This window comes from Balaenoptera physalus (assembly GCF_965194825.1).
Source record: "Balaenoptera physalus genome assembly, chromosome: 5".
NCBI lineage: Eukaryota > Metazoa > Chordata > Mammalia > Artiodactyla > Balaenopteridae > Balaenoptera > Balaenoptera physalus.
Genome location: NC_138884.1, coordinates 32,109,392 through 32,126,284, shown reverse-complemented (window position 1 = coordinate 32,126,284; position 16,893 = coordinate 32,109,392). Strand labels below are relative to the sequence as shown.

The 16,893-nt window shown below is 42.5% G+C and overlaps 1 long non-coding RNA gene across 1 annotated transcript; it reads right to left on the bottom strand.

The window, feature by feature from the left end:
- Positions 1-577: 577 nt before the first annotated feature.
- LOC309661619 lies at positions 578-16,885 on the bottom strand. Its single transcript, XR_014264102.1, has 4 exons — positions 16,447-16,885; positions 6,605-6,740; positions 6,235-6,315; positions 578-2,813 (listed from the first exon to the last, which is right to left on the bottom strand). It is a non-coding gene; the product is annotated as an uncharacterized lncRNA (long non-coding RNA).
- Between the last annotated feature and the right edge of the window lie 8 nt (positions 16,886-16,893).

Here is a 16,893-nt window from a genome sequence, read left to right as displayed (position 1 = left end):
TTGGGCTCTGAGCTTCAACTACAAGGACCACGGTTCGATCCCTGGTCAGGGAAATAAAATCCCACAAGCCACGCAGCGCAACCAAAAAAAAAAAAAAAAAAAAAAATCTCCACAGAGGATGGCTCAGGCAGGGAGGATGGGTCCCACAGATGGGTTTTTTTTTTCCTGTTTTGCTCTCCTTGAGTCCGCAGCTGCTTAGACACTGGTCCAGCACACCTGATTCCCCAAGAGCACAGTGACCTTTGATCTTCTCCATCTATTGTTGGCGAATTCTCCTTGGCTTCTTTGCACACGGTGTTCCCCGTATCAGAGGCTAGGTGTATGGGGGTTGGAGACACAATAGGAGGCAGACCTCACTTTCTGTCCCAGGGGCGTCAGCAGTACTTCATAGAGGAGGAGACACCTAAAGCAAGTCCTGAAGCGTGAGTAGAAATTGTGCAGAAGAGCAAAGCTACTGGGGGAAGAGAAGATGAACCACATCTATAAAAACAAATAGAAATCCAGAATATAGAGTGTTGCTGAACCTAAGTTTGTGCGCCCAACACACATTGAGGTCAAACAAACCGAAACGTCAGAGTTTGGAGCAGAGAAGGTTTATTGCAAGGACCATACAAGGAGAAGGGGTGGCTCGTGCTCAAAAGCCCCAAGGGGGTTTTGGGGAAGAGTTTTTATAGGCAAGATCTGGGGGAAGGGCTGGAGGGTGTGAGACCTTCCTCTGATTGGTTGGTAGTGAGGCAACAGGGCGGTGTTCCAGGAATCATCCTTCTGGTTTCCACCAGTCTGGGGTCCATGTGCCTGTGCTCAGCCTGAAGTTGCCATCCTCCACCTGGGTGGGGGCCTTAGTTGAACTCAGAGACACATATCAGATTGTTATGTATATTCACTAAGGAGGAACCAGGACCCTGCCCCATCACTGAGCCATTGTTTCTTGACTGCCTTTCCTCTGTTTCTGCATTCCCTCACTCCCCTAATGAGTAACTGTTTGAAGCTGCCCTTGGAACTCACAGAAAGTCTAGGAGGCTGAAAGCCTTTTTCCTTCAAACAAGAAAAGAGGAACATGGAGTGGCTTTTGTACCCAAAAGGGCCCACAGGGTCTTGCTCAGTTTGTATTTCCAAAGCATTCTAGTTAGTCTTCATAGAAACATAAACCTCTTTCTTTTGTATTTTTATTTTATTAGTCCAGAAGGGTGTTATTAATTAATTAAATAACATAATTCAAATAACAAGTACAAAAGACAGGCTGGTTTGGGAACAAATACAATTGATTCTTGGTAAGAGTATTTCTGCTATATTCTTGAGTAACTTCACATTAGCATATAAGGACAATCCCCAAGCAGCTCTTAACTGGAGTTTAAGAATTAGAAAGGTCTGGGGACTTCCCTGGTGGCAGAGTGGTTAAGAATCTGCCTGCCAATGCAGGGGACACGGGCTCGAGCCCTGGTCCGGGAAGATCCCACATGCCGCGGAGCAACTGGGCCCGTGAGCCACAACTACTGAGCCTGCACTCTAGAGCCTGTGAGCCACAACTACTGAGCCCATGTGCCACAACTACTGAAGCCCATGCACCTAGAGCCCGTGCTCCACAACAAGAGGAGCCACCGCAATGAGAAGCCCATGCACTGCGATGAAGAGTAGCCCCTGCTCGCTACAACTAGAGAAAGCCCATGAGCAGCAACGAAGACCCAATGCAGCCAAACATAAATAATATAAATAAAAATAAATTTATATTAAAAAAAAAAAGAATTAGAAAGGTCTGGGTTGAATCCAGACTCTGTAGTTTACTTTCACTAGCTGTGTGACCTTGAGTAAGTAATCTATTTTTTCTGAGCCGTGGTTTCTTGGCAGGTAGCATGGTAATTATAACTCTGAAAATTCATTGCATAAATGAGCTCATCTAAAAGAGCTACTGGTACAATGTAGATACTCAATAAATACTCTTTTCCTTACTTCTCAGTAAAAGAAAGAGATAAATTTCTATTACCTTCACCCTTCCCAACTTTTTTTGTCAATACTCTGTACAGTTATCAAGACCTCTACTAAACAGTCAAATCAGACTGATTTAATCCTTGGAAATAAAAGGTTCTTAGGATATGTTTAATGGACTATCCTAATTACTTGGAAGTGATGCCGAATAAAAATGTTGGTCTCTGATCTAGAGACAGGTGAGTATTTCAAATAACAGGACCAACATTTTAAGACAGGAAGGGGGCAGGGCACAACCTTTAAAAGAATGACACAGCTGTTGAGGACACAATATAAACTAGTTAGAACCAACTAGGTCCAAGATGGTGGATGAGTCGACTTCCACTAGACCTTGAGCCTGCTTATGTGCTCGTTGTAATACATTAGCATCTAAATGACACACCCACCGGCGCCATGACAGTTCCAAGGCCCACCATAAAAGGCCAAAAAGAGGGTGGTGGTCCAATTCCTGGAAATCTCCGCCCCTTCCCCCAAATTGTTGGAAAAATCATCCCACTCATTAGCCTATGAAATTATCCACCTCTATAAAAACTTACAATCCTGTATCCTGAGGCCTCTCGCCTTCTGAGATGGCCCACACTCTGTCTATGGAGTGTGTATTTCCCTGAATAAACCTTCTTTCACTTTACTATGGCTCACTCTTGAATTCTTTCCTGCACAAAGCCAAGAACCCACAGTTGGCAGCCATCCAATGACTTGCCTGAGACCTGGGACGTGGTCATCCTCTCGCACCCCACTTTCTTTCCTGCAGCAGTTTCACAGGTTCACGGTCCAGGTGGCTCCATGTCTCCCTGCCACTCTTTTTCTATAGTGATAATAATAACTGGTAACTGGAGAACCAGAGAAACAAGAAATCAAAAAGAAAGTGTCTTCAACACACGGGCACATTTTGTAGTGAGACCCTTTTCTTCTGCCCTTAAGAACACTTAAGAAAGTGTTATTTTCTTGGGTTGATAGAATTATGCCCCAAGCCTTTTGTCGGAGGCTGAATATTCATATACAACCCTAACAGGCCTACTCTTGGGTCCACTGTGAGCTCTGTGCTGCTCTCTAGAAAGCCTTTGTGTGCTTTCATTTGAACACTAAGCCTGGTGATGATGGGAAGGATGATATGCGCTACTTTCCCTCACAGAGGTGTCATAAAGATAAATGAAATGATATTCATACAGCACTTTAGGATGTTCTTATAAAATGCATCTTTGTAAATATGACATATTCTAAAAGACCAGTGACTGCAACTTCTATTTAAAATAAAAATTGCTGACAACAATTTCAGCCTTGGAAAGTAAACCCATCAGCTTGAAATTGAAGTGCACTTTGCCAAGTAGCAGCAGGCTGATGGCCTATCTGGGTCCTTACTGCAAATAAGGCTAAGTGTTCACGTGGATCGTTGTGTACAGTTCATCTTGCTCTGCTATTTGGAAGCATCGAAAGGCAGTGGCCTGGTCCCGTGTTCTTTGTGATCCATGAACATCTGGAAGCATGGCTTGGCCTTAGAACCTCCAAGGATGTCTATCTCAAGAAAACTAGGATTAGAGACATCTTGAGGATAGTGAACTACAGCAGGATCCAAGCTATAGGGGTACGTTAAAGCTATCCCATCAGGGACCCTCTGAAACCAGATCAAAGTGACTCTCTGGAAAACCTTCAACCTGGAGACAGGAGCAAAATTCTCATCCCTCAGGTGGCCATGGTCTGAGAATGAGGCCACGTCCTGGAACATATTTAGAGATCTTTGCATGCAAACACTGTATGTCACCCACTTATAGCATTCTGGGGGATGTTCTAACACTGTCACAGGGCATTGATGTGTTTTATACTCTATCAAGCAAAGGGTGTCCTAGGACTAGCAGAGATCACACGGCTAGCATCCTGGGTGCAGAGGGCAATAACCTGGCAGCAGTGAAGCACGTGTAAGTTGACAGAGGGCCAAGCCAGCAAATGCAATAGGGAGAACTAGGAAGTGAACCAGTCTTGAAGAGTGCAGTCTTGGGAGAGACCCCAGGCAACTAGGCAAGTGGGACCTGGCTCTAAGGTAGCAGAGAATAAAGTTTCACAGACTCAGCTATAGAAACACAGGAAGTTCAGTAAGAGGCAGAGGAGAATGATATCAACTACTGAAACAAAACAGCTTCTCCACCATGACAGCCATGGCAGTTGCACCTGTACTTGCTTGCTTATAGCCTCATTCTTTCTCTCCGCTGTGGGTCTCCTTAGGCCCTGTTGCCTTCCTGATCTAAACCTGTAATGAGATATCCATTTAAAAATGCACAGAAGAGGGAATTCCCTGGTTGTCCAGTGGTTAGGACTCAGCGATTTCACTTCTGGGGACTGGGTTCGATCCCTGGTTGGGGAACTAGGATCTCAAAGGCCGCGTGACATGGCAAAAAAAAAAAAAAGAAAAGAAAAGAAACAAAAAAGCGCAGAAGAAAATCACAACCTAAAATTAACTAGTGATTTTACTACTGGTTGCTGACACACATACAGTACACCAAATAATATCTTAAAAATAATGTATTTGGTTTTAGAATTTTGAATTTCAATTTGGAGATTTTGACATTCTTTTTGTATCTGATCTTAGGTAACTTCAGGGAAGGTATTAACATTTTGATGCTTCTTTGTCTGTGTTTTCAAAATGAGGGAAATCGTATGATATTTTCCCTGTGCAAAAGGCATTAGAAAGGCATTATATGTCTTGCTATCATTTTATGTTTATCATTAAAAAGTCTGAGACTTTCCTCTTATTCTGTTTTTAAGTCCATTCCACAAATATTCATGTCTAGGATCACTGCTGACTTTTCTCCTTTTTAAGAACGGGAAGAAAGAGGGACTTCCCTGGTGGTCCAGTGGGTAGGACTCCGTGTTCCCAATGCAGGGGGCCTGGGTTCGATCCCTGGTTGGGGAACTAGATCCTGCATGCATGCTGCAACTAAAGATCTTGCACACTGAAACTAAGACCAGGTGCAGCCAAAATAAATAAATAAATAATAAAATAAATAAATAAATATTAAAACAAAATAGAATGGGAAGAAAGACAAAACACAAGGGGATAAGAATGAACATTTATTGACCATTAACTCTACTGCTAGGTAATTTATCTATATCTAACTGTCATGACAACCTTGTGAAGTAAGTATTATTAACCATAACAAGTTTCACTGGGGAATAAGAGGCTCACGTGCCTCTCAATTGAGACAGCATGAGATTTTTATACAATTTTTAAAAGTAACAACAAAATCATGTCTTCCCTATCATTTTTGAGAACTCACATATGCCAGATAGCAACCTTGCTCCTTGATGACTCTGTTCTGCCAATGAAGAAACAGACCTATAACTGTGGTCAGGTAATTTACGCAAATGGTGGATGTGGAGTTTGAAGGCTCCAGGTTTTCACTCTCTCGCATTCTTGTGTTTTAAAGTAAGGCATTTCAAATGGGTGATTCATCTGTGTAATCACCACTTAGCCTTCAAAATAAATCTTCAGGTAGATGACTAAAATGATCATGAGAAAGTCATAAAGCATGAAAATGGAATCATTTAGAACATGTTTACTCTTTCCTTCTTTATTGCTTTTAGAGTGTTTGGTTTTAGGACATTCAACAAGTGGGAATAATACCATGAGAAGTGATAGACTCCAGCTGTTTGCAACGTGGTACCAAGTGAGGAGGCATATGATTTCAAGGAAAAGGGGGTGCGGAGAAACAGACTATTTACAAAGTACTTTTTTATTGCTTTTCCCCATGTTCTTCTAGAAAGCAATACAAAAAAAGATTTACAATATCTTGCTTGTGGTTAGTTATTTCTTAAAGCCCCAAGGTTTATACTTTGCTTTCTTGGGCTAGGTAGTCAATGGGGTTAGGCATGCTTCCTATAACATATATCTCAAGTATAGGGACCCAAAATATTTGTCAGATATTCCCAGCTCTTCACGAAGTCAACCCAATAAAGACATCACACATAACCAGAGGAAATGAAGATCTTATTCTTTGAGAAAATCCCAGTCTTCTTACAAGTCAATCGAGCAGAGAGCCAGAAAGAGCTTTTTAAGAAGATATTTCAGTTTAAAACACAGCAGATGACAAATTCAGTCCTAGAGCCCTCGGGGGATTTGACTGCCACACACTGATGTATCACAGAAACATTTATTTTGTAAGTAATGTTAATGATATTCTCAGAGCTCTGTGTTTACTGTTTAACACTGCTATTATTTATTGATGACTAATGGCCAATAAACAGAGCCTCTTGCCTTACTCTGGCTTCCAGTCAGTATTTATGGAGTAGGTCCATCAGTCTCCTTTGGAAAGCCACTGAGACAATGCAGCTGGCACCCAGCTGAAGAGGAGACACAAAAAATATTACCTGCCACTCAAGGTAAGACAAAGAAGAGAACTTGTAAGGAAGATGTGCTATTGCCACCACAAAGAAGCATTTAAGTATTATTACGACCTAATTAATATTCCTATATATCTAGTAGCATGGTTTACCTTTTTATTCTCATTTCTATCTCTAAAACACTCCATACTCTCTAACACTGTTCCATAAAGGACTATGGGAATACAGTAATTGAGATCACTTTAAGAAAAATAAAAGCTCAGGCATTTAAGAATGTGGAAATACGTACTTGCCTGGTGGTCCAGTGGGTAAGACTCCGAGCTCTCAATGCAGCGGCCCCGGGTTCAATCCCTGGTTGGGGAACTAGATCCTGCATGCATACCGCAACGAAGATCCTGCGTGTTGCAACTAAGACCCGGCACAGACTAAATAAATAATAAATAATTTTTAAAAAAAAAAAGAATGTGGAAATAAAGAAATGATAAGAAATTTTAATTACTGGAAGTAGATGGTAAAAGGAAGATGGCACACAGTTCAGGGAAATACATCAAAAAGTTACAGTAATTAAAATACTCAAAATTGTTTTATTAATTTGTTTACCACATGAGGAAAGAGGAAAAATATTAGTGGAGTTTTCCCCTTCTCTGTTCTTAATCTGAAGATATATTTGGGTTATCAAAGTCCTGTTACATTTCATTCATTTTGCAGCTAGCACAGGTACATTAGGAATTGACTTTATCTTTCAAAAGAACTTCTAAAGGCTTATCTTCCAATTGTTCAAGACAACTCTAAATCTCCAAAGGTTTTGTACTTTCTTTCCCCAAACTGAATTCTGTGTCTAATAATTTTCACCATTAAAATAGCTTTCTGGGAGGGTATATGTCCTACTGTAGTGTATATGGGAGAAAGCACAGAGTGACTGAGGGCTCTGATTGCTTGTCCCAGCTCTGTCACCATGCTGTGATTTTCAGCAGGTGTACAATTGGTTCTTGTTGGTATAATCAGCATGTTGGACTAGAATTATTTTTACTTTTAAAATTTAGTTTTAGGGCTTCCCTGGTGGCGCAGTGGTTGAGAATCTGCCTGCCAATGCAGGGGACACGGGTTCGAGCCCTGGTCTGGGAAGATCCCACATGCCGCGGAGCAACTGGGCCCGTGAGCCACAACTACTGAGCCTGCGCGTCTGGAGCCTGTGCTCCGTAACAAGAGAGGCCGCGACAGTGAGAGGCCCGCGCACCGCGATGAAGAGAGGCCCCCGCTCGCCGCAACTAGAGAAAGCCCTCGCACAGCAACGAAAACCCAACACAGCCAAAAATTTAAAAAAAAAAAAAAATTGTTTTAGTTTTGAAGCCGAATCTGGCTTCTGTACCCCAATACCAAATGAAATCTCAGAGACAGAGTTTTGGGTGAAGCAGAAAAGAATAGATTTGTTGCTTTGCCATGGGGGCCACAGCGGGCTAATGTCCTTAAAACTGTGTGTCCCAATCTGGAGGGGGTAGTGAGGAGTTTTATAGTAGTGGTTCAAAGAGGGCATGATCAGCTAGTGGACAATTTCTGATTGGTTGGTGGTAAGTGGGAGTCAGTATCATCAACCTTCTGGATCCAACTGGTCTGGGGTCTGTGTGCTTGTAGACAGTATACCTTCATTAACCGTTAACCTCTCCCACCTGGTGGGCGTTTCAGCATCTGCAAAACAGCTCAAAGATAGTGTTATGTGTATCCCTGAGGGGGAACCAGGACCCTGCCCCAAGGCTGCACTATTGTTTCTTTTAACTGTTCCTCCCTTGTCTCCGCATCTCCTCCCTTCCCTGATTAGCAACTGTTTGAACCTGCTCACTGGAATTCAGGGAAGGTCATGGAGGCTGAATGAAGCCTATTTCCTATAATAAAGAAATGGGGGACACAGAAAGGCTTTTGTGCCCAGGAGCCCCACAGGGTCCTGCTAGGTATCAGTTTTACCTTCAGTTTTAAATTTCTAAAATCCCAGGAATATGGTGACACATCCAAATAGGGTTGATCTTTTTTGGGTAAGCACTCCTGTGTTAGGGGAACCACTGACCGAAACCACCCAGCCTGGCCAGGCTGATAGTAACCACTTGCATGTGATATCTTACAACAGGAGCTCCTGGTAAGGAACGCGGAACTAACAAGCTACCACCAACCAGAAGAATTCGGGAAAGGTCAAAAGGAGAGAGGAGACGCCAGTCCATATCTCCTACCAACCTCCCAGAATCCTTCTTGCTGGAATCCATCTTGGCTAAGAGATGCGCGTGCCACTGGGAAGGACCCTGAGTCAGAGTGATTGGCCAGAAACAACCTGGAAACTAACCTCATTACCATTAAACCTGAGACTGAAAACCACGTGGCAGAGCAGTCCTTCTGGGTTCCCTTACTCTGCTGCTCTCCACCCAGGCACCCCGTCCCAACAAAGTCTCTAGTTTTGTCAGCACGTGTGTCTCCGCGGACAATTCATTTCCAAGTGTTAGACAAGAGCCCACTCTCGGGCCCTGGAAAGGGTCCCCTTCCTGCAACACATGGAAGAAACATGTGAATAACTTTCAACCAGAAACGAATGACTTGATCAGGAAAGTCTATTTGCCTTATCGGAATTATTTCTGCCTACCTTAATATACCTCCTTGCACTGCTTTTCTTCTATGCTATTTTCAATGGTCCTATCTTTAACTTTACTTCTTTCCTTCAGCCATATATTGTCAGCTGAATCCTTTTTCTGTTTCTTTCCTTGATCATTTGTTGGTTTCATTTCCTCTGCGTTTTTTTCTACATTCCAGAAAGGAACAAAAATTACGTCATGACATCGTCTGGCTACCCAAGGACATAACTTTCTAGACGCAAGTACTAAGTTGTATAGATACCATCTTTGGCTTCAGGTCTTTATATTGTCGGGAAGTGTTGCAGGCAAATTTGACAGTGAGACTTGACAATAAATTTCTACTCATGCCCTAGCAAAGCATGTCAGCTGCACCCAGAAGTAGACAGAGGTGGGGAGTTATCTTAGCATAGGAGGGACTTAAAAGTCAAAGAGGAATCTTAAGAACCTTAAGTTTTTCTTATCTAAGGCAGTGCTGTCTGGGGAGGGAGAGGGCAGCAAATATTTATTACAGAGACAAATGTCTGGAACAGGCCAGATAATATTTTTGGCTTTGCTGGGTAAGGAGATCATTGTGCAACTACTCAACCCTACTTTGCAGGAAAAACGGCCATAGATAATACCCAACAAACAGGCAGAGCTGTGGCCATGTTTCAATAAACTTTATTTATAGCCTCAGGATTTGTTTTATTTACAAAAAACAAACAAAACAAAACACAAGGTTTGGGCTTTAGTTTGCTCACTGCTGGTATAAGAGAAATACTAGGCTAGTAATTTGGAGATGTGAATTTAAGAGCTCCACTTTGATCAACTGAACGAATTAGGACATGCCATTGGTCCAGTTATTCAATCCTTTGTTTCTAGGGAAACACAATTGCCACAGCCCTTCCAGTCGAAGAATAAAGTGACACTTTCCTCGGAGAATGGTAGTGGCACCTGTTTTCCTCCTCACTGTTCAAGAGTTTCAATACCAGTACCCAGGCCACTTAAGAGATCATGAGTCAGCCTCACAAATGATGCTAGGAGATGCAGTGTATTCAAAAATAATATTTATAGATGCCTGGCCAGTGTGGCTTTAAAGTGTCTTCAGATACAGCTTCTGGCCCCTAGGTCAAACTTTTTCTTCCTCCAAATAGTATGCAGAAATTGGATCCACCAAGACAGGTAGGCCAATCACAACAGCAAACTCCAGTCTTAGTTTCCTACTTAATAATCTATTGTTTTTCTGCAAAGCTGCCAAGGAAGGAAGGTGTATGAGGCACCATCAGTCACATCAGCCAGGCAGCAGGAGAGCCTTCAAGGTGCAACAAAGCCTGAGTTTTGAAGATGCGTGAAGGTCATTGGGATAAATGTTTTCCAAGGACTTGTCATAGAGGAGAGCTGTGAAAAAAGCACTAGGACCACAGCTGCATGTAAGGAGTATATAGGTAGCTACAGATGAATGTCCAGGTTCTTAGCTGTGGTGTTCAGAAATTCTTCATTATCTCAAGTGTGGCACGCAATGTTTTAGAAGGAAAAATGAGGAACTGGATCAGATGAACAGAAGCAAGTGATGAAAATCAATATTTTATCTGATATTGATAACCTCACAATAAATTATGTAGAAAAATAAAACCAAAACAAACCAAAAAAATTAATTTATCACTGATGATTCAGTTTCTACTATGTGTAAATTCAAAAGATTGTATAAGTAGAAAGCAAGCAATTAGGCATTAGGGTTAGCAATTCACTTTTTTGATCACTCATTAGGTCAAGAGATCACTGCTTACTTTTCAAGTTTTCAAAAATGTATGGCATATTAATTAAAATTAGGCTTGGCTATAAGCAACAGAAAACTCACAATAATAGTAATGACCACAATAGAAGTTTGTTTCTTACTTACACACATACAGTCTGGAAGTAGGTGATCTAGAGCTACTATGGTAGCTCCAGGATGCACCCGCTGTCTTGCTGCTCTGCCAGTCTTGGTGGAAGCTGGCTGCTGGGATTTTAGCCTTTACATCTGCATCATAGCCAGCAAGAAGAAGGGTATAAAGTGAACATTGCCTTCCTATAAGAATCATCCTAGAAATCAGGTACTTCCAATCACATTCTATTCCTGGAATTTAGTCTCATGCCCATTTACTAGCTGCAAAGGAAGTTGTAATCTTTATTTGGTGGCCATATGCCCAGCTGGAATCAGGAGTTTTGCCACTAAGAATGGGTCCTAGCACCCATTCTAACTACGTACACAGCCTTTATATTAATCAAGTCTATGAAACATGCAGCTTTGGGGAGCTCCGTGAAACTAGTGTAATACACACAGGTCTCCACATCACAGAGACTTAAGGCTCTCTGAATTTCTTTTAGATCTTTGCTCTTTCTTTTTTTTTAAATAAATAAATTTATTTATTTATTTCTTGGCTGTGTTGGGTCTTCATCGCTGCGTGCGGGCTTTCTCTAGCTGAGGCCAGCGGGGGCTATTCTTCGATGCAGTGCACGGGCTTCTCATTGTGGTGGCTTCTCTTTGTTGTGGAGCATGGGCTCGAGGCACGTGGGTTCATTAGTTGTGGCACATGAGCTCAGTAGTTGTGGCTCATGGGCCCTAGAGCGTAGGCTCAATAGTTGTGGCACATAGGCTTAGTTGCTCCGCGGCAGACCAGGGCTCAAACCCATGTCCCCTGCCCTGGCAGGCGGATTCTTAACCACTGCGCCACCAGGGAAGTCTCAGCTTTATTTCTTTTACTCTTTCTATCCTTCATCATTTATTAATGACCCAGATTGTGTGACGAAGAGTTGTCAACATTATCATTTTTCTATATTTACAGGTATAATAACTGCATTGAAGTGGATTTGTCATCTAATAGCCTTAAATGATCCCTCTCTTTTGGGCTGCATTTCCCGCCATTATTTACTGGGCCTCCCCATAGGTTATCATCCATGGCTGTTGACTCTCCTCTCTGTCCTTAATTTCCTGAGACAGATTTCCACTTAAGAGACTGAGAAACTATTAGAGAGTTTCCACAAACCACAGGAGCAGAAGGTCTTCTGCAAAGAGACACTTCACCCATTATGGGTTAAAGAAAGTAGCATTACATCTCCACCTGACAAACCCAGTCCCTATCAATGTGAAGAGGGCAGAAACACATTTAAATTGAGGGAATCTACATGCATAACTCTCATTAACACAAGTACAATAGGAGCTAAGTGCCTAAATTCCTGTGCAGGAAAAACCGAAGTGGTTATACTTCTAGTCTAATGTAAAGCATGGCCTCCTATATTTGAGTTGGTTTTCATAACTGTTTAATATTAGTCTGTGAATTGTTCCAGGGAGAGCCAATAGCAAAGAAGAAAATAATACTCTACCTCCATAAAGCATTTTAGCAACGCTCAGAGAAGCGGACTACCAGATATTTATTTTGGAAATTAGCTAGCTAGCTACGATATATTTTCAAATTATGCATGTATTGGTAGTTTTCTGCTGTAATTGGCGAGGCCACTATTTATCTCTATCTTTGCTATATTTAGAATACTGTACAGGAAAATAAGTCAGCATTTCCTTTCATGGTAACATTTTGGAGCCAACAATATTCACTAGTGTAAAAGTATTCTCTGATCAAAACAGTTGCATTTGTTATATACATTTGTGGGAAGATTACATGACATGTTGAAGATTATGTCCTTATGGATTTTTCATTTAATTTGTAATTACTTCCAATCATTAAAAAGAATACAAATGACTTAACTTCTCAAAAGAAAAATATAAAATATCACCACACCCTATATAATTTTCACAAATTATTCATCAGTGATAAATTACATGGGTTGATTATTGAACCAGACACTACCATCTAAATTGTTTCTGTGCATTGCCAGGTGCCTTTTTATTAAACTTTTATTCTGTGGGATATATGAAGCCATTGAAGATCTTTGAGTCGAGTGGGGCCATATTTCTGGAAAGAGGGTGAGATTTCTAGTTGGTGGTAGTTGACTTATAGTCCTTTATTTAAACTTTTTTCTGTTTGGGTAATCTTATCCAATTCCATGGCTTTAAAGACCACTCACGCCTATGACTCCTACATTTTTCTCTCTAGCTTTGATCTCCCTCTGTGAACTGTTTGGTCAACTGCCTGATCTCCCTCCACCTGAATTTCTTTCCTTTTCTTTTCTTTTCTTTTTTTCTGGCCGTGCCACGTGGCTTATAGAATTTTAGTTCCCGACCAGGGATCGAACCCAGGGCCCCAGCAGTGAGAGGGCTGAGTCCTAACTACGGGACTGCCAGGGAATTCCCTCCACCTGAAATTCTAACAGGCCCCTCAAGGCTATCTCAAAATAAATCTTGATTTTCCTCACTAAGTCTGCTCTGCCCTATCTCTTTCATCTTTGTAAATGGATACCAATGTTCACCCAAATAGTGGATTTAGCTAAACCTTAGGTTTAGCTAAATAAATAATAAATCCCTGATTCCTTTCCCTAACTAATCTACATCCAGTCCAACAGCAAATGCTGTCTCTGCCTCTGTGACATAACTGGAAATGATTGTCTTTTCTCCTCCCCATTACCACTGCCCCTCCAGCACAGGCCAGCAGGATCTCTTCTTTTAACTACTCCAAAAGCCTCCTATCTCCTTTTCCATCTTCTTTAAAATTCCTCCTCCACACAACAGCCAGAGTGACCTAAGAATGATTTTTCCTTGCTTAAAAATTTCCTATAGCTCCCCACCACACTTAAATAAAATCTAAATTTTATTACCTGGTCTACAAATACCTACGTGATCCGAAGGCTCTGGCCCTGCTTCCTCTGGCTCCCCAGCACACTGTATCCCAGTCCTTTGGCTTTCCTTCCTTTAACATGCTGTAGTAGGTAGAATAATGGCCCCTAAAGATGACCACATGCTAATCCTCAGAACCTGTGACTATGTTATTGTGATTAAGGATTAAACTAAATAGGAACACCACCTTGGATTATCTGGGTATGCACATTGGAATCAGAAGGGTCTCTGTAAGTGAAGGAGGGAGGCGGTGCCAGAATGATTCTTCATGAGAAAGACTGGATGGGCCGTTGTCGACTTTGAAGATGAAGGGAGCCCCTAGAAGCAGGAAGAGGAAAGATTCTCCTCTAGAAACCCAGAAAGGAATGCAGACTTGTGGACACATTGATTTTTAGCCCAGTGAGAGCCATTTTGAACTTCTGAGCCCCTGAACTGTAAGATAATAAATTTGTTGTTTTAAGCCATTGAGTTAATTTGTTACAGCAGCAATAGGAAACTTAATACACATGTCAAGATCATTTCCACCTTAGGGCATTTACAAAGGTTGTTCACCAGTTCTCCCTCTGCCTGAGGTGCTTATCTCTCAGATATCAGCATCATGAATGTTCCCCCATCATTTGGGTCTCTGCTTAAATTGCATCCTTCAGAAAGGCCTTCCCTGACCACTCAAAGTAGCCTCCTTGTTACTTTCTCAAGCGACCTGTTTTATTTTCATTGTGGCAGTTATCACTACTTGTTAATTTTCTCTTTTATGTCATTATTGGAACACACAAGGAAAGCTGAAACCTTGTCTCTCACTTTTCCTTGTAACCCCAGTATTTACAGAATAACGCCTAGCACAAAGTAGGAGCTCAATAAGTATTTGTGGAATAAATGAATAACTGAGCATTTTTTCCATGCAAAGCAACGTACATACAACGTACGTCCCACTGAATCTTTTCAATAGCCTGATGGGACAGGTTCAATCACAAGGTGTACTCCTATTCTTAGCACATAATAAACATTCATAAATATTATAAGTAAGTGAACTATATTCAGAGATTGAGTAACCAATGCGACAAAGTATAAAAGTAAATATTTGCTACATTACTGCCTATGATTTCCATAATGTATTGTTGAAGAATCCCAGAGCTACAGCAACTCTGTACTCATGAACTCAAACATCCATTCTACCCCCTCTGGACATCTCTATTTGTATGCTCCAATGGCCTTGAACACAAGATATAAACTGAATTTATAATCTCCTCCCCAAATCTACTATATAAAGTTTCTCTGGCTGAGTGACTGGCACAAGCATCTGTCTGACAGACATACTCTGGGAGTCATTTTAGACTGTTTCGCCACTCCCCTATAGGCAACTGGTCATTTATTTTTGATTCTTCCTGCTTAACAGTTCTTATACTAATTACGTTTTCCGGCTCCACTGACTTAGTCACTTCTTTCTGAACTATTTGTTCAGAGACTGCCTCTAAAGTAATCTCTCCAGCAAAACTGGACAGGACTTCACTAGCTAGTTTTAATCCCTTTAGTGGCTTCCTACTGTGTTTAATAAAATCTAAATCCTTTACCACAGCTTCCAGTTGCCCCACTTCTGCAACTTTCCAGCTTCTCGTGGTTGGTTGCAAAGTGGAACCCTTGGCATTCCTTGGCTTGTAGACACATCACTCCAATCTCTGCTTCCATCTTCACATGATTTCTTCTTCATGTCTCTTTTGTGTGTCTTCACGTGACCTTCTTATAAGAACATGAGTCATTGGATTTAAACCCATCTTAACATAGTATGAGCTCATCTTAACCAATTACATGGGCAAGACTCCATTTCCAAATAAGGTCACATTCTTAGGTTCTGGATTGACATGAACATTTGGGGGACACCATTCAACAAAGTACAGTTACCTAATTTGGTAAAAGGATATTTGCAGATATAGTTAAGGATCTTAAAATGAGATCATTCTGGATTATCGGGTTGGGTCCTAAATCTGATGACAAATGTTTTTATAGGAGACACACAGAAGAGCAGGGGGCAATGTGAAGACAGATGCGAAGTCTGGAGTGACGTGGCCATAAGCCAAGGAAGCCAAGTTATGCCAGCAACCACCGGAAGCTGTAAGAGACAAGGAAGGATTCTCTCCTTAGAGCCTCCAGGGTTAGTGTAGCCTTGCCAACACCTTGATTTTGGACTTCTAGCTTCCAGAACTATGAGAGACTACATTTCCATTATTTTAAAGGCCTCCAGTTTTAGGTATCTGTTACAGTATCCGCAGGAAACTAATACAGAATTCACAGTGCACTGTATTCTTTCCTTTTAAGTAACCACCAAAACAAAAATCATTTCCATGAGTTTGATTCTGCTGTAAATAGATCTGAGTTCTTAGTAAACTGTAACACAGCATTTGCCTGATTTATTTGGGTGCATAATGGAAAGAGTTGATGTTCCTGCAGGGTCTGTGGGTAGGAAGTCCATTCATGAAACTATCAATGTCACTGGTTGGCAGAAAACACTTCAAGGGAGAAATGGGGACGGATAGGATCTAGCACGTGGGGCATGGAAGGCAGGAGCCCTGCCTCTACCTGGTCCCTCACCACTTTTGCCTTGGGTATCCTGACCTCCTTCCCACAGTTGCCCTGCTGCTTGGGTGGGGCAAGTTCTGGGGGTCAAGAGAAAGCGTGCACGCTTCAGACTCGCCAGCTCAGACTCCTACCTCGCTCACCGCCCCCCCCCCCAACCCCGTCAGCTTCGCTGGGAGGTAGGGAGGGAGCTCAAGCACTCACCCACCATCCCCAAACGAAGATGTGGTCCCCGCTTCCCGGTAGGGGGCTGAACCTCTGCAGTCCCCACTCCGGGGCTGGTGATGGCGAAGGGGGTCGGGGCCCGGCGCCCACCCGCGGATGACCGACCTGGGGGTACCGCCCACCCTCCCGGGCTGCAACGCTGCTACGTATGTGGGCGTCGGCTCGGTGTCCAATTTTCAACCCATTTCCGGGGCTAAAGCTACCCGCACTGGGGTGCCGCTTTCCCGCGCCGGGGTATGAGCATGGCTAACTCCAGAGGCTCGGGCCGGGACTAGGAGACCGACGGCGTCCTCCCCTTCCCCCCCCCCGCGTACACGTCAACGCCGGCGTCGAGGAAGCGTCGTAATGCCTCGAAGAAGCTCGCCACCGAAAAAAAACCTGAACCCCGCCGCCGCAGCTGCCGACCGAGAAATCCCTGCCCCAAGC